We start from the raw sequence: 25,779 nt of genomic DNA, 5'->3' as shown, positions 1-25,779 counted from the left end.
TGTTTTCTTCTTTTTTTTTTTTTAATTTTTTTCAGACTTACGTGTCAATTTTTTTTTAAAATAAAAATAAAAAACTGAATTTTCATTAAAAAAAATGAGTTTTAAAACCCGTCTTTTTTTTTTTAATTTGAAAATTTGATTTTTTTTAAACCCATTTAAAAAAAAAAAAAAAACTAAAAACATGGATTAAAAAACTGAATTTTCTTTTAAAAAAAGGATTTAAAAAAAAAATTGAAAATTTGTTTTTTTTTTAAAACCCGTTTTTTAAAAAGAAAAAAAAAACTGAAAAATGATTTTTTTTTTAAATATGGAAAAATGGATTTGTTAAAAATATGGAAAACTTGATTATTTTTTTAAAATGTCTTAAAAAATCTTGATTTTCATGATTTCATTTTCTTCGGACACTTTTATTTTTCAAATAAAATCCGGAAAAGTGTTTTTCTTGCCAAAATGTGAAAAAAACTGAATTTTTATAAAATTTTGAAAAAATTAATTATTTTATTAACATGTGGAAAACCCGTTTTTTAAAACTAAATGTGAAAGACTAGATTTATTTTCAAATTTTTAAGAAAGTGTTTAAGAAAAAAAAATTAAGTTTTCCCCTTTTTTATGTTTCTCACTCTCTCAAAGAGAGTGAAACACACTCTCTTTGCCACATCAGCATTTAGGGGGTAATTATTCCGTTTTAAATAAGTTTAGGGGGTAATAGGGCCCAGGGAAAGGTAAGGTGTGTCGTAGCAAATTCGGGTATAGTTCAGGGGGGTAATGGTGCCTTATCCCTATAAAGTATATAAAGAATTAAATTTTTTATTCTTAAGGTTCATTTTAATAAATGTAGGTTATTTCTTGAATTTCGTCTAAACTAAGGTTAATAATCACATTTAACTAGCATATACCCTTGACACAAAATAATGAGTGAAAATTTAATAAATATCAAAACAAATCGATTTTTATATATAAATAAAATCACAACCTTACAAATTCACAAAAATACGAAAGTATTTTTCAATTTATGATCGCTGCAAGTTATAATTATCATACTTTATCATCTTAGTATAGCATATTGAATCACTGTGTACATTTGAGATTTGTTCATTTTTTCTACTTAACTTTCTTCCTTATAAACATTTTTTTCTTAAAGTCATCTAATTGCGTGACGAAGAAAGTTTAATAATTATAAAACTTATTAATAAGATATCATTAACCTGCAAATACATTAAATTAGTTATGCAGTAGAAAAATGTGAGATGTTATATTTATTTAATAAAAAAATTATTTTTATGTTATGAGTTTAGCCCGGGCCTACTGTAACTAGTACAATAATATAAAATGATATACCAAATGGAGAAGAAGTTGCGGCAACCATCGGAGAGAACTCCTATGAAAAAATAAAAGCAATTGACAAATCTAGTCATCTAATATTGCGGCGGAGCAGCGGCATATGGAGCCGGATCAACAACAGCAAGCGGCAGAACAATGGCGGCTAGGGTTTGTGGGAAGAGAAGATAGGAAGAAAGAGAAATAAGAAGATCTCCAAAATCCCTAAATTTTGTGAAATTCGTTGGACGTTGTATATGTTTTATCATAAAGCTGTTGCTAATTTTTGAAAATGTAATTCTGCCTATACAGTCCTACTTTATGTACAAATATATTGCCCAACGAAGCAATTCTTTATCCTAACAAACTTCTAACAGCATGTGTAAAAAGTTTATTTACACGCCATAAAATAAAAAATTCCCCCACTAGTGCTATCTAGAATCACCGCAGCTAGCTCATTGCAAGCGTATGAGGGGATAATGACACCACTTTTATGTTTTAAGGATGGAAATTCAAATAAATATATATTTCTTTCCATTACTTTAATATTTTAAGATTATAATCTTATTTATTTATTTATACATATTTCATCTACTAATTAACTTTGGTTGTTATATGATATTTCATCTACTAATTAACTTAGGTTGTTCTATGACTAATGAACAATGTTTCAAAAGGCGTCCTTGGGGCAAGCTCGGGGGTGGGGCACACCAAAAACTCCCCGAGGTGATTTTGTGGGGGGGGGGGGGGGTGCAAAAGTCTCAAAAGGCGTACGCTTAGCAATTCAGGACGTACGCTCGGGCGTAAGCCCAAAAAAACTTTTTCAAATTAAAACGAAACTTGTTAAATAAGTCTATCTGAATAGTGGTTCTGTTGTCTAGTATGGAATGGACGAGCTTATGGTTGTTGTCTGATTTTGAGAAAGTAAGTTTCTGGAATGGGTAAGTGATAAGAAGTTGTGACCAGTGGCTAGGTGAGAAGTGAGATTTCAGATAACCGACATGTTGAATTTATAGGAAGTGGCTTGTGTGGTACCCCTTTGGATAGTTTTGCAGTACTTTGCAGTGAATGAGTTAGTGTGTGTATTAGAGAAAGGATTTGTAGAAATTCTTAGCGTGTTATGGCTATCAGTGTTTCCGAGATGGGATTGTATTGTGCTAAGTCTTTTAAGTGATGAACAACATTGACGGAATGACTTCGGATATTATGGGTCCGAAGTGATTATGCTTGTTAGTGCAAGGGATTATGAGATTTTGATGCTTTCAGAAATATTATGGGTTATTGAGGTATTACAATGGAAATTTTGATAGTTAAAAGATTGATTTATGAGTACATATGTCCTTAGTTTCGGAAAATTCGGGCTGTACCAAGTATGCGTATTGGGTAATGTTAAGGAATTTGAGGTTGCATTCGCAAGATTTAGTTATCCGGTACCTTGAGAACAATTTGGATAAGTTTCAGCTTTTAGAGCCGAGAGCGGTAACTTATGGTTTGCTATGCGCGGTAAGAATGTGATGGGTTTCTGATCTTGGAATCAGTTTGTGTGGTTGCTGATATATTCCAAAATGGTGCGTTCATTGTGGGTCATTATGGTTTGAATGGAAATGGTTAGACCTAGTTTGTAACTCCAAGGGAACTTATGGGTTCCAAGTAAATCAGTTTAATGGATGTGATAAGGAACGCCTGATTTTCTTGAGGTTTGTTATTAGTAGTCCTTGTGGCATCTCACCAGAGTCAGCCTTTTGGTTAGTACAATGGGTTGTAATGATAATGGTTGTGCTTCGGAGAGATTCTAGGATTGTGATAAGGCCCCGTTCTGATCATTGGATGTTGGCAAATCTTGCTCTATGTGGTACTTGATGATAAGTTCCTAGTTAAGTGATTAGAAGAGTTAAGAAGACTTAAGACTGACCAAGTTGGCTACGAGAAAGATAAGTTTCGATGAAATAGCTTAGAGTTTTCTGGAAGATTTAGGATTCTCTTTTGGGAAGAGTAAGTCATGGCTTCGGTTTGTATTGTGTGCTTTTAAGAAATTGTGATTCAAGGAACGACTTGGAAAAAGGGTGAAACAAAAGGATTAGCTAGCTCAGAATATCTTACCAGTTTGGAATGTTTTATGATTTAGTTATGCCTAAAGTTTTGTGTTATTTGATTTATGTATGTGAGATCCGTTGTTTGTTTTAGAGGTATGGTAATTGGGTCTTTTGGCTGAGTGCGAGCGAGTTGTGGTTTGGGTTTGCATCTTGTTGAAAGAGCTTCGTGTTGGTTGTGATATAATTTCCTTGGTTACCGTAAGCTTGTCCTATTCTCGTTCTTCGCTCGAGGATGAGCGATTGTTCAATCGATATCTGGTGTAACGACCCGTTTTGTCGTAACCGTGATTCTTTTGTTTTTGCCCTAGTTGACTCGTTCCCGAGTCTCGTTAGAACTATTTTGACCCGAGAAGATAGTAGTCATGGTTTCCTAGGCGTCGTTTGGAGTTTTGGAGCATCTTTTAGAAAATGTGGCTTTAAGCGATAACCGTTTGACCGGTGGTTGACTTTTAGATAAACGGACCTTTTTTCAGAAATTTGTTGATTCCGAGAGGTCCGGATGATCATTTGTGATTGATTGTGGGCTTGGTTTGGTTCCCAATGCACCCGGTTGCGTTTTGGGACTTGGGTTGGAAAGTTGATAATTAGGCCATCGGGGTTGACTTAGTCAACGAAGCCTCCGATGGAAATTATGAGGCCACGAGTGCGTTCGTAGCGCATTTTTATATATATCTACATATTTGGCTTGTATGTTTCGGGCCTCAGGTGAATGTCGGATTTCGGGATGAAATTGTGAAAATTGGAAAAAATTCTGGTTCTGGTGTGACCGCTATTGCGGTGCTTTTACCGCTTTTACGGTGCCGCTATTGCAGCATTTTGATTGCTATTGCGGTAGTTGCCACAATTGCGGTCATTGCTGAGCAAATTCTTTAAATACCCTAGTTTGAGTTATAATTTCCCATTCTCATATTTGGAGCTCTAGACCTCGGCCTTGGGAGGAAACAGGTCCTAAGTGTAAGAAACATTGTTGGGGTAAGATTCTAACCTCCCTCTAGTCTTATTTACATGATTCCTTCGCTAATTTCCTCTTCTAATCCATGAAATCATTTAGTAAAGAAAGGGTTCTTTAAAATTGGGGTTTAAATTCAATCTTGAAATTGGAGGCTAAATTGTGAATAGTTTTGCATGGAAATTAGGCTATGAACTATATAAACATGATTTCTTCATTATTAGTGATAAAATTGTGGGGTTAAAGTTAGGGTTCTTAGACCCAAGTTTGGGAGTTTTCACATTAATGATGATTTTGAGAATTAATTGAGTATTCCTATGATTAAAGTAATAGGTTTTGACCCTTTGGTATTTTGGTCATAAAATTTTCGTTTTGCCCTTGAGTCCCGTTTTCCTAAATTAAAGAGTAGTTTTTTTTACCCGAATAGAATATAGTCATTATGGGTATCATTATTCATGGTTTTTTACATATAATTGATATGTGATAGAGTTTGATTGTTTGGAGATGCTTCGAAAAACAAGATGTGGGGTTGTGGCACTTGTTCGGCTGCCAGGTAGGTTACGACTTCCCTTTCGGTAGACTCCAGTTAGTTTCTCATATTTGTGTATTAGAAGGAATGGAGAATGCATGTGTAGGAATTGGAGATTTAGGATGGAACCCTATGATTTATTGATGTGTGATTGTGTGTTCGGGCTTGTGGCCTGTACATTCTTTAGGATGTATAATGCGGCTTTCTTGAATATCGATGAATTTTATGTGACTTGGGAGTAGGGAGTGATCCCTATTTTCTGTGTCTAATGATGAGAATTCCCGTAATATGTGATTATTTGTGTTATGCCATTAATAGTGAATCTAGTTGATAAATGGAAAGATAAAATGCACCAACGATTGTGACTGAGTTCTAGATTGAGTTGTGACGAATGATTGTGAGTGTAGGGTGAGATTACTTGTTATAAGCTAATAGGCTGATTTTGGGAAATGGTAATAATGTATATCGATTTGATTAACCTGTTGTGTGTTTAGGACTAGCTACCCCATTGTGTTGTGATTTGATTGTTCTATTGTCTAGATTACTTGATGCCATACCCACTATTGAGTTGTTGATAGATATATGGATTCCCACGTTTATCATCTTGATTACGATATTGTTGGCATACCCGCTGTTGGTATTTGTGATTCAGATATATTGTTGACATACCCACTGTTGGTATTTGTGATTCGGATACATTTTGGCATACCCCATTGTTGGTACTTATGATATTGAGCATGACTATGTTGATCCATGCATTACGTGCACTCTCATTTCATGATATACTATTGCATGGCTGATATCCGATGTTCATCCTGGAATCGTTAATTGAGTGAAATTGATACTTGACAAAACTCTTTTACTTGAGTGACGTGAGATGGCCGATATCCGATGTTAGTTCCGGAATCGTTGATTGCATGGCCGATATCCGATGTTAGTTCCGGAATCGTTGATAGTGCATGGACTCCGTGGGTCCCTCAGGATGGTGCTGGTAAGAACCCCCTACGTGGCAAAGATCCGGGTCCCGTCTATCTCGTTGGGCAAAGATCCGGACAGTGGCACTTAAGCCGACAAGTCCACTGGGTTGTGCTACCGAGAAGTCTATATTTTCGTCCTTACACATGTGTACAAACATTGGCATGATTGCATTGCATTGCATCATTGCATTGCATTATGGCTTGAGATGATTTGGTGTTTACTTGTGATGTTGGATTCAGATTGATATATTGAGACTTGGCACAATTGGGATTAGATGCTACTTAGGCGATGAGGTATACTTGTCTTTGATTATCTGTGACTTTTACTGTTTGGTTTGTCTGGTGGATTGCTCGTAGGATCAGGTGTATGGTTGGCCTCTAAAGGATGTAGACTAAATATGAATAGTAATAATGATATATGATTGTCGTGATATTGTTGTAGATCTGGATTGTGGTTATTAGCGGAAGGTGAATGAGTTAAGGGTCTTGGTCTCATATTGTGCGGTAAATAGACGTAGGACTTGATTTAGTTGCTGATCATGTTTATTTGTGACTTCTTTTACCAGTATGTTTTTCTAACCATTGTCGGCCTATGATACTTACTCAGTACGCGTTGATTGTACTGATACTGCTTTTGCTACAATCTTTTCGGGTGTAGAATGTTTCAGGTGATCTATTGCAACATGTTTGGAAATGTGCGGTGCCTAATCTGAAGGCCTTCTCCCATTTCATTTCGAAACGGAGGTTGGGTCTTATAGTGCTGTTGTAATCCGTATCATTTAGTCGCTCTTGTACTAGTCTAGACCAGGTCAGGGGAACTTGAAATGAGTCTTTAATTATTTAATGGTTGTAAATACTTCCAGTATTGGAGTTTATTAGGTAATTGATTTCCGCTGTTAATCGTACTTAGTTATTGGAATATTCTATTTATTGAAGTTTAGAGCAATTGAATTCAAGTAGTTAAATCTGCCATTGTTGAACAACTCAATTTATTGAGCTAAGTGCAACTGAGAAGGAGAAAGAGCAAATGAGAGAAAGTGTGCGAAATCAACTGAATTCATTTGTATGTGTGTTGTTCAATATATACAAGTATGAACATAGGAAGTTGTATAACTTGATCAAAATATCCTAACTAACTAACTAACTTACATCTGTGTTCACTAACCAACTAATTATCTGGCTAGACTAGCTGACTACTAGACTAAGTTCTAACTGCTAGACTGAGTTCCAGCTGTTGTGTATACATCTGTGTACATAAATATCTAGCTATCTCAACAACCCACCCCTCCCGCCCCCCCCCTCCCCCTCTCAATTCGGAGGTGCAGAAGACAGTGTCAACTTGTCAAGTAGCGTATGATGTTTGACACCACTGAGAGCTTTGGTTAATATGTTAGCCAGTTGTGCAGTTGTGGAGATGTAGTGCAGATCAATAAGGCCATCATGTAGCTTATCTCTAACAAAGTGGCAATCCACTTCAATGTGTTTGGTTCTCTCGTGGAAGACTGGGTTCCTTGCAATGTGGACAGCTGCTTGATTGTCACAAAATGCTGAAATTGGTCTGGTGGATTCAACAGTCAACTGTGTAAGTAGTCTATCCAACCAAACAAGTTCCCCAACAACTTTCCTCACAGATCTATACTCAGCTTCAGTTGATGATAGGGGTATGGTGGTCTGCTTCTTTGACTTCCAGCTAATAGGACTTTCACCAAGGAAAATAATGTAACCACTTACTGATCTCCTGGAGTCTGGGCATGCAGCCCAATCTGAGTCATTTTGCAAAGGATACCGTAATTCTCCTTAGTGAGTCTCCATATTTTGTTTCTTTTCCTCTTATTTTTCTCCTTAATTTCTCAATTGTTGTTAAAATTTGTCTTATTTTGGTTATGTCTGCCTCTTTTTATATTTAGTAAGTTGACAATTCAAATATCCTATATATCAAGTTTATAATCACAAGATTCAAAGGATATTTTATTAGTATATTATACACATTTTTAATTTAAAACCACAAAATTCAAAAGTCTATATTTATTTCTTAAACTCCATCACTTTAATTAGCCAGTCTTTAAGGTTTGTATTTTGTAAATAACTTTTAAAAACATTCTAATTGTTATTATATAGTAACATATACAAAATGTATTTTATGTACCATCACTTTAGTTATAGTTAAAATATGATGGAAAGAATCGGACTTTTTTCTCATTGTCATGACAATGAAAGTTGTTCATCGATGTGAAAAAGAAAATTAGTAAGAATATAAGGGGAAATTAATATTTTGATTCTAAATTTTTTCTTTTAAATTCTTTAATATCTTATATGTATACCGACAGGTTGATATCCATCTCAATTAACTAACCGTTCAGATCCAAACATAAGAACCATTGTTGTATATTGTGAATTTTTTAAAAGCAAAATAAGGGGTAAATTAGTTACATTATAATTTTTTATATTAACAATTATAGATAAAAATAATTGTTACAAAGAAATCAAAATTAAGATTTAATTAATTTTATCTTGGTTTTGTAAGTGAACAAGTAATTTGGACATATATTTTTAGTAATGTGGCCAAGTAATATGGGACCGAGGGAGTACTTCGTTTATTAATTATTAAAGAACGTGAAAAGTCAAAATGAACAATTAAAAGCGCACGGAGGAAATAAATATGTGCCAGATAATTAAAATTGAAGTGCATACGTGTATACTCTCTCCGTTCACTTTTACTTGTCTAGTATTTCAAAAATAAACTTTCACTTTTACTTGTCACTTTTAGCATATCAAGATAAGACAATTTAATTTTTTCTGTTTTACCCATAGTATTAATTACTCACTTCAAATCATTTTTCAAATCTAATAAAAATATGCACTAATCAATATGGGTACATTGGTAAATTATGCACTTTATTTATTATTTTTTAAACAGCGTGAAAAATCCAAAGTGGATAAGTAAAAGTGAACGGAGGGAGTACATGAGAAGAGAATAAATATTCAGTACTATGACATAAGTCCACGTGGGATAAAGAAGTAGTTGGTTAAAGTATACAATTTATATAACTTTTGATACAAGTATTCATTGTTTTGTCAAAGTGTACAATTTATATAGCTTCTAATACAAGTATTCAATGTTGTGTTAGTCCATTTAAGGCACTTATATATAATAGAAAGTTTTCTATATCTATATTTCTATTATATATAAGCATGGAAGGAGGACGAACACAGCTTCCCATGCTTGTACCAATAGTTTTAAAAATTGTACACTCAATTAATGCTTATATTAAAAGCTACATAACTTGTACTCTTTAACCAACTACTTTTTAATCTCACGTAAACATATGTATTAGTACTTAATATTTATTCTCTTTTCATGTATACACGTATGCACTTATTTATTTCCTCCGTGCACTTTTACTTGTTCACTTTTAACTTTTTACGTTCTTTAAGAATTAATAAATCCCACATAGAAATATGTTATAGTACTGAATATTTATTCTCTTCTTTACTTGGGCAAATTACTTGACTTTTCACGTTCTTTAAGAATTAATAAATGAAGTACTCCTTTCGTCCCATATTACTTGGCCACATTACTATACTTGTTCTTTAAGAATTAATTAATAAATGAAGTACTCCCTTCGTCCCATATTACTTGGCCACATTACTATACTCGACTTTTCACATTCTTTAAGAATTAATAAATTGAGCACTCCCTTCGTCCCATATAACTTGGCTACATTACTAAAAATATATGTCTATTTTTCTATTCTATATACACTTCAATTTTAATTCTCCGACACATTTATTTTCTCCGTGTACTTTTACTTGTTCACTTTTGACTTTTTATGTTCTTGCTGAATATTTATTTTCTTCTCATGTATAGACGTATGCAGTTCAATTTTAATTCTTCTACACAAATTTATTTTCTCCGTGCACTTTTGACTTTTCACTAATTAATAAATTTCACGGGGACATATGTCATAGTACTTAATATTTATTCTCTTCTCATGTATACATGTATGCACTTCAATTTTAATTCTCCGACACATATTTATTTCCTCCGTACACTTGTACTTGTTTACTTTTGACTTTTCACGTTCTTGCTGAATATTTATTCTCTTCTCATGTATACATGTATGCACTTCAATTTTAATTCTCTGATACATATTTATTTCCTCCGTGCACTTTTACTTATTCACTTTTGACTTTTCACGTTCTTTAAGAATTAATAATGAAGTATTCCCTCCGTCCCATATTACTTGACTTTTCACGTTCTTTAAGAATTAATAAATGAAATACTCCCTTCGTCCCATATTACTTGGCCACATTACTATACTTGACTTTTCACGTTCTTTAAGAATTAATAAATGAAGTACTCCCTCCGTCCGATATTACTTGACTTTGTACTCTTTAACCAACTACTTTTTTATCTCATGTGGACATATGTCATAGTACTTAATATTTATTCTCTTCTCATGTATACACATATGCACTTTTTTATTTCTTCCGTGCACTTTTACTTGTTCACTTTTGACTTTTCACGCTCTTTAAGAATTAATAAATCCCACGTAGACATATATTATGGTACTGAATATTTATTCTCTTCTTTACTTGGGCAAATTACTTGACTTTTCACGTTCTTTAAGAATTAATAAATGAAGTACTCCTTTCGTCCCATATTACTTGGTCACATTACTGTACTTGACTTTTTACATTCTTTAAGAATTAATTAATAAATGAAGTACTCCCTTCGTCACATATTACTTGACCACATTACTATACTCGACTTTTCACATTCTTTAAGAATTAATAAATTGAGTACTCCCTTCGTCCCATATTACTTGGCTACATTACTAAAAATATATGTTTATTTTTCTATTCTATATTTTTCTTTATTTCTATTATATATAAGTGTGGTGAATGGATGAACACAACATAAAATGCTTGTACCACAAGCTTTACAAATTGTACATGCAATGATACTTGTACCAAGAGTTATATAAATTATACACTTCAACCAAATACTTTTAATTCCACGTGGACAATAAATTGTACACTTTAACCAACTACTTTTTAATTTCATGTGGATATATATCATAGTACTGAATATTTATTGTCTTCTCATGTATACATGTATGCACCGTCCGTGCACTTTTACTGTCCACGTTGATTTTTCTTCTTATTATTAATTTTACCCTTCATATTAATTACTCATTTTCAAATTATTTTCCAAGGCTATTGACATTATATACCAATAAATATAAATATTATGGTAAAATATATACTCCCTCCGTCTCATATTACTTGCCCACTTTTCGTTTTATATGGCCCTTAAGAAATAATAAATAAAAGATGTATTTTACTATCATACTCCTATCTCTCTCTAATAAAGGGAGCGACTTTTATCCCCGTTTTTTTTTTCTCAATACTTTAAACGTGAAGAGAGGACGGACAATTCTCCGACACATTTATTTCCTCCGTCCACTTTTGACGTTTCACGTTTTTTAATAATTAATAAATGAAGTATATATTTTATCATAATATCCATATTTATTAATGTAATATAGTCTCAGTAGCCTTAGAAAATGATTTGAAAATCAGTAATTAATGTGAAGGGTAAAATAAGAAGAAGAAAAATCTCTTTCTCTTGATATGTTAACGTGGACAATTACTTTTGACTTTTCACGTTATTTAAGTATTAATTTGGTGATTTACGATATAGCATATATCTTTCTAATTTTGATTTATCTGTAACAATTCTTTTTATCTATAATTGTTAATATAAAAAATTATAATGTAACTAATTTACCCCTTATTAACATATTTTTTAATTAATTTAATTAAAAAAAATTGTTAGTTTTGCTTTTAAAAAATTCAACATATACAACACAATGGTTCTTATGTTTGGATCTGAATAGTTAATTAATTAAGATGGATATTAACTTGTCAAAGATACATATGAGATATTAAAGAATTTAAAAGAAAAAAATCTATGATCAAAAGATTAATTTTCCCTCACCTTCTTACTAATTTTCTTTTTCACATCGATAAACAACTTTTTTTGTCATGATAATGACAAATTGTTAAAAATTATTTACAAAATGCAAATCTTAAAGATTGGTTCATTAAAGCGAATAAACACGTTTGCACGGGCACATATTGCTAGTCTATGTTATAACTATATAGAAGCATGAGTTTAGACCCATGCTTCGTCATCTGTTGTCCCTTTAAAATATATATATATATATATATATATATATATATAGGATGGCCCCATACTAAACAACATCAAAAAAAAAAAAAAAAAAAAAAGTGGAACCCACCATCTCCAAACTCACGGGAAAAAAAAGGTAGACCTCATATTAACAAAATCAAGCAATATAAAAAAAAAAAAAAAAAGTGAACCCCATATTAAAAAATAAATAATGTCAAAAAAAAAAAAGCGTACTTCGTATTCGTAAAGAAACACTAAAAAATAGTGCAAACTAATAATGTCCAAAAAAAAAGTGCACCCCATAAAGCGGTGTGGCCCATACTAAATAACACCAAGCAATATAAAAAAAAAGTGGAACCCACCATCTCCAAACTCACAAAAAAAGGACCTCATATTAACAAAATCAAGCAATATTAAAAAAAAAAGTGAACCCCATATTAAAAAAAAAAATAATGTCAAAAAAAAGTGCAGACTTTGTATTCGTAGCAAACACTAATATAATAAAGTTTTAGATAATTTTAACACAAACTACAATATTATATTAATCGTGTTTTGAACATAGTGTGTGTGTGTGTGTGTGTGTGTATATATATATATATATATATATATATATATATATATATATATATATATAATAGTGCAAACTAATAATGTTAAAAAAAATGTGTGCACCCCATATTAAAAAATCAAACAATATTCATGTAATTTCCAAAGTATCTCATTAAATCAATAACGATGGATTCATTGCCACATGCGTATCAATCCATTAGTTGGAGCAAATGAAATTGCTTTTCTTCAAAAGGTTAACTAGTCAAACCATACAATTTTTTTTTATTTTTTATATTAGCCTGAGTTCTAATCTAGATATTAAACTGTTGTATTTGCTACTCTGTCATGTCATTTATTTGTTATATTTACTAAAATAAATATACTTAAAATATTTATATTTTAAAATAAGATAGAATTTAATTATTTTTTTATTTTTATTCTTACTCTAATAAATGTAAAAAGAGATTAATGTCGTAAAAAAATATATCAAATGGAGATCAAATAATGAATAAGGTAAATTAGTCAAATTATAATTCTAATCACGTTTTCTTAAAAAACCATGCAAAAGACAACATGACAAGTAAAATGAGCTAAACCGAGAATATTTACCAAAAATTAAAAAATAGTATTTCTTCGTTTAAATAGAAAATCAATTTCTACTTTGTTTCGTTTTAAACATGTAAAATTAATTTAATAATTTGAATTAGAATTATCCAAATCAAAATTTGATAAAAAATAATAAGTATTTTACACCTTTAAATTAATCGAATTAAAATTGAAAGTATCAATTGATGCTTAAATATTACTATTGTTTTATCTCAAAGAGAGAAAAATAGTTTCCTTTTAAACAAGTCTTCTCTTTTAAAAAATATTAATAAATTTGTCGATTTTGTATTCGTAGCAAACACTAATATAATAAATTTTTTTAGATACGGAGCACAAACTACAATGTTATATTAATCGTGTTTTGAACATAGTGTGTATATATATATATATATATTATCACTATCCAAACACAACTACATACATATAGATGCACAATAATCTAAAGTGTTGGGCCCGTGTGCAGCACGGGCATAGGCCGTCTAGTTATATTATATTATATTATAGAAATGGCAGTAGGAGGAGAATCCGCGACTTAAGTAGTACAAAAAATAAAAAGTTGAACCAAACTAGTGCCAAAAAAAAAATACCTTAGTAGTATTCACGCACGAATTTCGTGCGTGAAAGGACCAAAGTGCAAAATTTCACTTTTTCACGCACGAAATTCGTGCGTGAATGAGGGACCATAAATCCCCATCTTCCCCACGCATCGCGACGTCTCCCTCGCCCCACCCGCCATTAAACCCCATTTTCGTGGTCCCTACCCCCTTAAAATAATAATTTCGTGTTATTTTTCAATCCAAAACTCAATATTCTTGGTCTATCAAGTGTAGAACAAGTTTCTAAGGTTGGATTTCTAATAGAATGCATATAACACATTTCAAAAACTCAAAAAAGCTTCAATCTAGGTATTTCACTACGAATTTTCTATTACATTGTTAAATATATTATTACCCTAAGCATGGTCATTGTATAACTGTGGTGGATTACTCGTTTTGCTTCCTTTTTTTTTTGCGTTTTTGGGCAGTCCGTGCACTGTTGGGACTGCCCATTTTTTTTTTTTTTTTTTTTTTAAAATTTATCTATTGTTAATTAGTTAATTATTTATTGCTTGTTTATTTAGTATTTGTTAATTATTGGATTAGCGACTTAAGTATTTATTAATTATTAGACTAGCTATTTCAATTGTTAGACTGGATAATTATTTATTTTGTTTTTGTTAAGCCAATTGTTTATTTGTTAATAATTTCTTAATTGTTTCATTAGTTAATTAATTGTTTATTTGTTAAATATAAGATAATAATTTATTAATTTTTTGATTAGTTACTTAATTGTTTATTTATTAAATATATGATAATAACTTGTTAATTATTTGATTTGTTAGTTATTTGTTTATTTATTAATTATTTATACTAATTGTATGCTAACTAATTGTTAATTATTTGACTTATCTTTATATTTTAGGAATGAAAACCCTTAGTTTAGGATTCATAACCCGTAGCTTAGGATTGAAAACCCTTAATATAATTTTCTATAAAAGATTACATAACTAATACTACTTATTAATGATTTATTTAAAATACGTAAAACGTATGGGTCACCACAATCTTTAATAAAATTTTCGATAAAAGATTACATAACTAATACTAATACTACTTGTTAATGATTTATTTAAAATGCGTAAAATAGATGGATCACCACCCTCTTGATCCGGGGCCCTTCGACCGAGAGTTACTATATCTTCACCGAGCATGGTCGCAACATATATGGACATCCGACCTGCAGCCTAGGTCTCAGGTCCGTACCCGGTTAGGGGACTCAGCATAGGAGATCTTAGCTGCTCGCCCCCCACATCCTCGTGTCCTGGATATACTATGTCGGGGCGGTATCTACCGGTGCGTCGAAGTTGGTGGTCGGCACGACGATAGGTCGCTAGTGACAACATTGATTGAGAGGTGGCGACCGAGACGCACACATTTCATCTCCGCACCGGCGAGGCTACCATTACCCTTCAGATGATGTGAGGTCATTTACGGGCTACAGGTTGATGGACGCCCATTGTATATCGAGGAGCCTCCCCGTGCCGCCGCCTTGCGGACGAGTTGATTAGGCTCACCCAAGTTTACGCTTCTCGATGGTCATATTTCCGCCGCAGTCGGCTTTTATTGTCGGCCCTTTACGCTCACTTGCGCCTCACAGACATGCAGCATCCGATTGGAGAGGACACGCCCGAGTCGATGTCGATCGACGTGTGCGTCTATACCTACTCATCATATTCGGCCATCCTATTCCCGAATACTTCGGGTTCGCATACGAGCTTCGAGGTATCTTCGGTATATCGACGATCTCGCCGAGATAGATGTTATAGTTGGGCGCCGCTCGTGCCGGGCTACATGTATCGAGGATTCCGCCGATGTTCTATGGGCACGAGGGTAGAGGTCCCCCGCATTTTGCTCGCTCTTTAGGTTATATATTTAAGTGTGTATAATTATACACAAAATATATTTTTTTAAAACGACGACCGATAATTTTTTTTTTTTTAATTGACTATATATCGTATATGGGTGGACTAGGTTGAGACCTTTTCGCCCATACCACCGACCCTCCCGTCGATTATCTTATCGTCCCGATGCCATACGCGCGAGATGGTCGCCGACGCGTGGAGACGCACCACGCCTTCTCCCGTTTAGGGATCGGCTAGACCGCATGACGGCCCGCGTACGGTATGTTCATATTTTGGATTCACACGCTAGACCACATAACTACTATTTTAGTCTTATGTTGTTAACTAGTTCAATTCTTTTTACAGGCTTTTATGGGGACTTTAGTTCTTATGGAGACATTTTGAGTGGTCAAGTGCCGCTGGAAAATCTAAGCCAGCAATTTAATCAAGCTCACAATGAAAATTGGTAAATATGGTTTTGTTATATTATTATTATATGTAGTAGCATGTGTTTGTTGTATGAATTGGTAAATAACCGCTTTTCAAATCTTTATAGAACTATTCTTAAAACTCACCGTTGGTGCCAAATATGGATGTTGGTCAATCCTCTCGGTCGGTGGAGTTGATCATTCTCCACACCATGACGTGGTGCTTATGAACAACGTAAGTTCATCACCTTGATATTAAATTATCTATATATATGTATGATGTTGGTATTTAAAATATGTTACTTTTCATGTAGGAGGATGAATGCACTTAATAATGAAGATTTTCCTAATTATTATGAGTCATCATCAAGTGATGACGATGAAATAGCTAATAATGCAGAGGTAACCGATGATGAAGACGATGATGATGTTCAAGTTGGTATGACCAACAATATTCCTCAAAGCCAAAACCAACAACAACCAATGCACCACCACGTACCACCACCGATGGCTGAAAACCCAACTTCTGAAAGCCCAATTCAAAGGCATTCTAACAATATCCCTTATCTTGATACCAAGGGTCGTGATGATGCATTTGTCTTCACAAGAGAAGATTATGATAGTCGCTAAAAACCTGGATTGAACCTAAGGATCTCAACAAAGATCGATGCTACCTTACAAAGGGAATGTTGTTCGCATCCAAAAAAGCTTTGCAACGGGTCGTCAAAATTTATTGTTTTAAGGATGACGAGAGAGTTTAAGGTTGATCGACCAACCTCAAAGATATGGAGGCTAGTTTGTAGACGACTTCGTATCAAGGCCGTGGGAGCTGGTTGCTTCGGGAATTGTTAAGCCTGATGATATGTGGGCTATCACAAAATTTCGCGAAAGACACACTTGTGATATGGAAGAAAATCGAGCGTATCATTATAATTTAGATACAAACATGATTGCTCAAGTGTTACTTAAAGACATTGCCGAAACGCCAAGGTAACTTATCCTACCTAGTACATTATATGTCTTATATCAATTGAAAGATTATTACTAAAAGTTGTTTGTTTAAACTTGTGCGTGTGTTCCCCGTTAAAACATTGTATTCGAAACGTTCAAGCCGTATATAGTAAAACTATAAGCAACAAAAAGGATTTCTCGACGTAGACGCTTTTGAGATGGTCTTTGGAAATTGGCATACTTCTTTCGATCGCTCAAGGTATATGGCAAAATTCTGTTTATTTTAATCACAAATACTTGTTGTAGAGTGGCGACTTATAGAGGGTAAAATCTTCAACTTCGTATTTTGGACATTCAAACCATGCATTGATGGTTTTGCTCATCACGACCAAAGGATATCCATAGATGGTACGCATGTATATGGTGCCTACGACATCAAGCTCCTAATTGCAATAGGAATGGATGCCAATGGGTCAATATTTCCTCTGTTTTCGCAATCGCCGCTAACGAGAGCAACGACACACGGGGGATCTTTTTGACCCATTTGAAAACTCATGTTATTAAGGATCGTACCGGCATATACGTGTCAGTTCGATCGTCATAAAGGTATATTGACAATATGGATAATTTACTAAAATGGTGTACTCTCCTTTGTTTACCATCGATATTGTTTAAGGCACTTCAAGGCGAATTTGCGATCAACGTTTCACAATGGCACTCTAAACAAATTGATGTGGGGGTTTGATGGGCATCAACAACGAAAATGGGGCAAAAATGGATACGATCGAGGTCGATTGAATGAACCCGCATACGTTTGGTTGATGAAGCTCGATGTTGAAAAATGGACGCTCCATGCCGATGGAGGAAAAAGATGGGGCATGCTCACAACAAAGATGTGTAGTCTTTCAACGGTTTTTCAAATCGCTCGAGGACTACTGTCACCGCAATGGTGAGAATGACTTTCAAGCGATTGGTGGAGCGATTTGTTGTTGGACAAGGCGGCGAGCGATATTAGCCGAGCGGCGGACATGGATGCCAAAGCCCTTCAAAACTATGGAGCATTATAGACAAAAATGTGAGCGTCACCAAATGGCCGAGTATGACCCAATTCAACATGTGTATGAAGTTAGGACGGGTTATTATAACGGTAAGGGTGAAGCATGCATACCGTTTATGAGGCAACAAGAATATGCACTTGTGGTAAGTGGCAAACGTACACGTGCCGTGTTCTCATCTTTGTCAAGTGCTTCGAAGAGAATGAGAAAAACGGTAACAAATTATGTGGCGGGGAATACAAGGTCCAAAGTTACCTTAGAGCATATTCCGCCAATTCCACCCACTTGGTAATGAAGCTTATCGTCAAACGAGCCGTTTTCGATGGTTGCTAACAAGGATTACATTAGAAAATTGGGCATTAACTCACGGAGTCGTAGACCCAATCAAATGGATGTTAGTGAAAGAACTTACTCTCGCAAGTGCTCTTATATGTAAGCAATATGGCCATGACAAGCGTTCGTGTGGGCAACAAGGCCGGGTAGTACAAGCACGTCTCGAAGTAATAGAGCCTCTAGAACTTGAAGATTGTATTGTTATTGTAATTTATTATTGTATTGCTTTGAATTAGTATTGTAATTAAATGGAATGAATTATTTTTTAATTAGTATAAACCTCTCGTATTGGATGAATTATTATTAAAACACTTAAATCAAAACCCTATAAATATTACAAGTTTCAAAACTTGCTTCGGACACTTTTTTAGAACCCCTAAAACGACGATCCAAACGTTTAGGTGACTTGATGTAATAGTAAACATTATTGTACGCAAAAAAAGATATTAAGTTTTATATAAAATATTGATATTTTGAAATTTTGAAATATGACTAATCTTTGCCCAAAGTATAGAAAAAAACGTGTTTGGAAAGGTAACGCAAAAAAAAAAAAAAAAAAAAAAAACAGTTCAGAACATTCACGCACGAAATTTGTGCGTGAAAGGGTCAAACTGTATTTTTGCAGTTTGATCCTTTCACGCACGAATTTCGTACGTGAATACTACTAATGTAATTTTTTTTTTGCACTAATTTGGTTCAACTTTTTATTTTTTGTATTACTTAAGTCACGGACTCGTAGGAGGACGAACTCATGCTTCAGTTTTTGGACTATGTGCTACATTTAAAGTACCAATAAATTCCTCATTACTTTTCCCTTCTCTTTTAATTAAAATAAATTTCCTTGATGTCCCACCCTAAAAGCTAATACCTATTCGTAGCTTTCTGTATAATTCTAGAATCACCTCAACTTAACCTTTTCTCATCTTCCATTCCATCGCCATGTCTATAGAATTTTCTCTTAGATTTTACTGGTAGTGGATGCTTATTAACAACTAATGATATTGGTAGATAATAGAGATAAATGTCGAGAATGGCATTCCAAAATTGAGGGTTTCACTGATATTTTTCTGCAATCGTGGTGTAAGAACATGGCTACTTTTAGAATTATGAATTAATTTACTGATAAATCCTAAATCTTCTTCTCCTTCTAGCTTGGGTACGTGTATTCCATCTGAAAACGGGTGTACTTTGAACATTTCGGTCCTTCCCCTTCATTCTTGATTCTCAGGTTAACTTCATGTCTCTACTCTGCTAAACCCAAATTGTGAAACTGAGATGAATCAGTTCGGGTAAGTCCTTTTTTCATCTTTTTTGTTGGATATCTATTACTTTTCTGCTCTATATTGTTCGATTTTCTACATCCATGTTATCCGCATGTGAGATTAGTGATGCCCATAAAGAGCTCGATAAAATCTTCATTTCGAAAAATCTTAGCTATTTCTAAATCTGCATTATTATGATTTTATTAGTACATTTGAAATAGTGAAAGTCTAGATGCTTTTTTGTGTTATCTTATTCTGTGACTTTGGTACAATTAGTAGTTCGTATAGATTTTTGCTTTCTTGAGCTGGAATTGGGCTTTTGAGTTTAGAGTTTGAAGATCAAGGTTTGAATTTAGGCTTAAGCTTGTGGTTTGCTTTTTAAAGTTTAGACGACAGAAATTCCAGTATACAAGTTGTATGATAAACACTGACAGATAAAGCTTAACTTTGTAAAATCAAAGCAGACTTTTACGATAACAACGGGAAGAAGTGTGGGAATAGAGGGATGCGTAACAATGATGAGGCACAGATGTATGAGAAAAAGAACTTAATTAAATTAGCAACGACCAAGAATATATTGTTATTTAAAATTGCTAGGTTTAATAGGGCACATAACAACTTCATTTATAATACGCCTCTCCCTTCACGATTGCTATTTGTCTAATGTCGTCATTGGATATGCTTTCAGGTAATATGGAGGATTTACGGCACCCCTTACATACTGCGTTTGCTGGAGTATCAAGTTCGGTTAGATTCGTTTGCATAGCCTTTTAGGAATCTGTAAGTCGTACAGTTGCGATTTAGTATGATCGACTAAGGCGATATCTTGGATAGAAAATTATAGATGCTATGACTGTTAATTACTAGAGTAGAAAGTATTTTGATGAATGTTTCTTGGACTATACATAGAATAAATCTGGTTTAGCCAGAGATTACAAAATTAGTTTATCATCTACTTTTATGTACAATATCCATTAGCCCCTTAACCCTTTCTCAAACATATCCACGAGACTTCTCTATGTACATACAAATCTCATAAAACATAAATATTTGTCTTGATTTTGGTCTTTTAAAGTTGAGGATCCACATAATAAGGTATACTTTGAGCTATAAATGGTTGGGTAGTTGACTGATTTAATACTAATGAAATTTCCGTTTGATTCCATCATTTACTTTCAAGATTCTTTACCCTTCTTAAGTTTATAACCCAAATGAAAAATTATGAATTGTTAAAACTTGAAAGTAGGTAGGTGTGATTTAAGCTACCAATTGCTAATGTTTATAAAGTTTGGTGGCTGAACAGGGGAAAAACATGCTTAACTAAGACAACTCTTTTTTTGGCTGGATTTATGGTTTATTTCCTTACTCCCTTCTATTGTTTGGTTTGGTTATTTCACTTTTGAGACAATTAGTGAAGAAGCTGTGGTTAAGATATTGAGAATTTCATCTGGATATCACATAGATCTTCAAATGTTTGGAAGAGTTACGTTTCAAGGGGGAAAGCGTCATGTAATTCCATAGATTCTAATCTCTTAGTGCAGTGTAACATAGAAATGATTTCAACATGTGAAAGTGAAAAGTTCAAGAAATATCTCAGAAAGCAATATAATTGAAATGGTAGAACCAAAAATGTGAAGGAGTTTTGGGAATCTGGAATTGTATGTTTCTGAACTGGGGGTATGGGGTATATAGTACTACAGTTGCTACTGATGTGTTAGGGACGGTGTGATAGGTATTCAGAATTTGGCATTTTATATTATGACAATCTTGACTTGAGTGTGTTTCAGGCTTTCACCAATTTGTTATTTTATGGTAATACAAGTTGAAGCTAACATAGACAGCAAGTATCTAGCTTAGCAACTTAAGAGGTCAATTTATCTTCAATGCTGATCCTTGTACGAATGGGCAAGTAGTACCCATAAATACCTGATCTTCTTAGTTTTTAATGTATATATGAGTTGATTTCTACTATTTGTCGATAATCTTTTGTTATTTTTTTAGTGCATTATGCAACCTATGGGCTATTCCAACTCTTCTATTTTGCTTCCTTTTTTTTTTTTTTTTTTTTCGGGATAAGAACTCTTCTTCTATTTCTTTTTAGATCCCTGCAGTGGAGTTGGTGCGTTATCTTCCCTGAGCTTCAGAAAGAATATTGTAAGCTCCGTCCAAAAATGATAAATTCTTAAGCAAATGAGAATATGAGATAACAAAGAAATTCAGTCGTATAGAAGCACAAGCAGTGCTCTGGAGATTTGAAGATGGAGAAGTAGGATTTCTTGATATTGTATATTAGGACTCCTCATTAATGTTGCCAAAACTATAGAAAGAACAAGAAGTTCATAGGATGTCCCCTAACTTTTCTTAACATGTCATTTTTACTTATATCATATTGAAGTACATGCGAAATCTAATATGAGACCATCTTTCACTGTCGTATATATTGTTGTTGAAATTTTGAATCTTTGATTTTTGAACAAGTGATGGTGCCCAATTTTCTCACATGACAATGTAGACATTACACAGCATTAGCGTATAAATGTTGTAGAGAAAGTTGTTCAGCTGATTTGATCATCATGTATTGGGCCCGTGCCTACCAATATAGTATAATAGAAATATAGAACGCTGGGAGTTGTCTTTATGTTGGGTTGGTCACCCGAACCATCACAACGAATTTAAGCAAATATTATTTTATTCGCAAATTGTATTGATCTATCATTTCAAATTAAAAATAAATGTCAAAATCTGAGACTCTAACTATATTACGTTAATCAATTACAGTTGGTTCAACTATAATTTAATATGCAAAAATATCTAGATTGATAATATGCCCAACTAAAGTTGAGAAAATTTTAATTCCCAATAATGATTTAAAAGATTAACAACAAAAGCAAACGAAAATTAAAAAAACGGCTAAACTAACATGTACAACAGCTAAAATCGGGACAATCGTACAAAGAGATTTACTGGTAAATTATCATTCTACTGGTAATTTAGGTTTTGAGCTCATACCATTAGCCTTTTAATATATAAAAATATACAATATCAAATTAAGATGAGACACCAATCAATTATATGCACAGTTTTATAGTAGTTTATTAAAAAAATAAAGTGGTAGTCACTGTCGTTATGAGTCACAAGTTTATCCGCTGAGCTTGTGTCCTCCACAAGGTCCATAGTTCCTACATTTTTTTTATTATTTTTTTTTCATTTTCATTCTGTATTCAATATTCGCATTGGAGCCTGATTATTCCGAAATCCGCCGCATAGGACCCACTTGGGAGAAGCTCGCTATCAAGAATTTTTTCATACTTAGGATTAGGGGTGGGCATTTGGACCAACCCGAAATTCGAACGTTTAGGATATTATATTGGGCAATTCGCAGAATTACCCTTCTTTTGGGGTGGTCTTTAAATTTTGCCCCTCATATTTGAAATCTTTAAATTTTGCCCTTCGACTAAAATCCATGGGTTCCAGGTTCGAATCCCCACTCAGTCAAAAATTTAAAAAAAATTCGTAAGGCCGAGTTTAAATTTCGTTATGCCCCAGTCGGCCACGCTTGTTAGAAATTACAAAAGTTATCACGGACCGGCATACTTATGCCTTACGGGCGTACGTCCGCATAACTTTGTTGAATTCCTTCACAAGTTTATGCGGTCCGCATACTTATGGGTAAACTTTTAATGGCAAACTTTTTAGTTAAGCCTTAACTAAAAGTATTTTCTAGTTATGCCTTGTAGAGCGGTTTAGTTTAAGCGTAGCCCAAAAGTATGCCCATAAGGCATAACTTTCTTAAGACGTGAACTTTGTGTCTATAAGGCAAATTTTTAGTTACTATGTCTTAAGGAAAAGTTGTCTTATAGGCATACTTTTAGTTATGCCTTATAGAATAGTTGTGCGCTTAACTAAAAAAAAGTACGCCCCATACGTAATCCAGAAAACTTTAGTTAAGGTTTAACTAAAGTGCTTGCCCATACGTATCTTGCGGACCGGCTAAACTTGTTAGGGTTACGAGATTATACGGGACTCGGCGTACTTATGCCAATCCGCCCGCGGGCATATTAGTACGCGGGTCCGGCCATAACTTTGGTAATTCCTTAGCAAGTGTATGTCGGGTCCGGCATACACGCAACCCAACCTTGCCTTGCATTTTTTTTTAATTTATGTTTGAGCGGGGGTTCGAACTCAGAACCTCATGATTTCTGCGTGAACGCTCAGGGTTGCAACGTGAAAGGCAAAAATTAAAGACCAGCAATATGAGGGGCATAATTTAAAGACTAAAAATATGAGGGGCAAAATTTAAAGACCACCCCAAAAGAAGGGCAATCCGCGCCAAAAAAAATGTATTATATTTGGTTTGGATTTTTGGATTATGAATTTTTTAAAAAAAAATTACGGATTTCGGGTTGGATATTGGATTTGCTACTATGGATTTTTAGATATCTGAAATCCGAATTTTTTATGCCTTATATTCATCCCTACTCATATCATATATGCTCAATACTAATAAGTTCAATTTCCAAAGGTCTAATAAATTAGTACCTACGACACTATCGATTACAGTATCAAGTTTAATATGGAATTACACGGCATGGTAGGGTGGCATCAATCCTTGTTAACTGTAGAAAATTAACATTCTAAGGAGCTAACTATTAAGTGAATTGAGGCAGTTAATTGTTAGTCAATTGTTATGGCATATTTTAAAGGCTTAAAAATCAAAAACCAAAAATCCGAAATAATCAATCTGAAAGGCTCAAAATGCAATCAAATCCAAACTTATTTGGATTGGTTTTGAATTGTAATTTTTTCAATCCGAAAACTAAATATTCAAATCGAAATTTTCATATCCTATTCGATGGTCCGAATGCCCATCTCTATTTAAAATTCAAAATCGAGACATCTAGTCCATCCACTGCACCACATTTGATGGTTTTATAATATGGTTTGCGCTTTGGACTACTGACAAATTCTTTGTTTATAATGTAACTTGTAAAAATGTGAGACAAAATTATTGAAGGAAAAATATGTAGCCGCAAAACGAGACAAATGAAGGCTATTGGAGATTTGGAGTCCTTTTCAGCTTTGACTACCATGGAATCATCTCGCCAAACGAGATGTAACATGCACTCAAAAATCATAGGTGCTGCTGAATCAAGAATTGTGAAGTCATTGCTTATTTTATCCAATGCTCAGGAAGTTTAGAAATTAGAATTGAAAAATGAAATAAAAGGAAAAAAGTCACTTAACTGTGAAATAATTTTAAAAAAATTCATTGACCCTTTTAGCATGGTCATTTCTGCATATGAATTTTTGATGGGGTCTGGTTGGCTCGATTCTTTTTACTTGAATTTTTGCATATGAATTTTTGCTTTTATTAGACTGTTTTTTTAAAAAAAAAAAAAAGAGTAAAAGATTATTACCGGCCGGATATGAGTTTTGGATTTTGGACTGAGTCTGGTCGGATTTTTTGTTTGAATATGTATTTACTAAATTAAAAATAACTAAAATAGTAAAAAAGATAAAGATAAATAAAATAGTAAAAGATTATCACCCACCGGAAGTTGAATTTTCCGGCACATGAGACTTTTGTGTTAGTAAGAGCAAAGTTATGTGATTTTTGTGTTAAAAAATATAGTTAAGTGACTTTGGTTAAAAAAGTCATAAATGTGTGACAAAACGTCAAATTTACCGAAAAAGGGTATATCGAGTTCAATTTGGTTGAAATCATTTTTGTGCTTTCGTTCAGTGCCACTATCTTGGAATCTCGACACTAGTTCTAGTTAATCTGATGTTGTTATCAATTACTTATCACTGACTTTCTTTATTATTGTATACGGGTAAAATCGAGGATATGGACATGCTCGGTTTCCCGTTGTCGTGGTTATGCTCGGGCACGATATGACCGGCTCATCGGGAGCGAGGCTTCGAGCTCGATCTGGGATGAGGCGTTAAAGGAAGGGCGGTTAACTGCCATAAGGAGAAGACCGAAGTATCCGCCCTCAACCGGATATTTCGGCGTCGATCTCGACGCAGCATTTACATGATTTCTTTCCTTTATTCGTAATTGTACTAGGGTTGGGACTCCTCGACTATA

The 25,779-nt window shown here is 33.8% G+C and overlaps 1 long non-coding RNA gene across 1 annotated transcript; it reads left to right on the top strand.

Moving 5' to 3' along the window:
• Positions 1-19,174: 19,174 nt before the first annotated feature.
• On the top strand, positions 19,175-23,193 carry LOC132040783 (uncharacterized). Its single transcript, XR_009410774.1, has 3 exons — positions 19,175-19,654; positions 20,377-20,783; positions 21,790-23,193. It is a non-coding gene; the product is annotated as an uncharacterized LOC132040783 (long non-coding RNA).
• The last annotated feature ends 2,586 nt before the right edge of the window (positions 23,194-25,779 follow it).

Source organism: Lycium ferocissimum, chromosome 12 (genome assembly GCF_029784015.1).
Source record: "Lycium ferocissimum isolate CSIRO_LF1 chromosome 12, AGI_CSIRO_Lferr_CH_V1, whole genome shotgun sequence".
NCBI lineage: Eukaryota > Viridiplantae > Streptophyta > Magnoliopsida > Solanales > Solanaceae > Lycium > Lycium ferocissimum.
The sequence above is the reverse complement of the archived record's forward strand: the minus strand, read 5'-3'. Positions and strand labels throughout refer to the sequence as shown.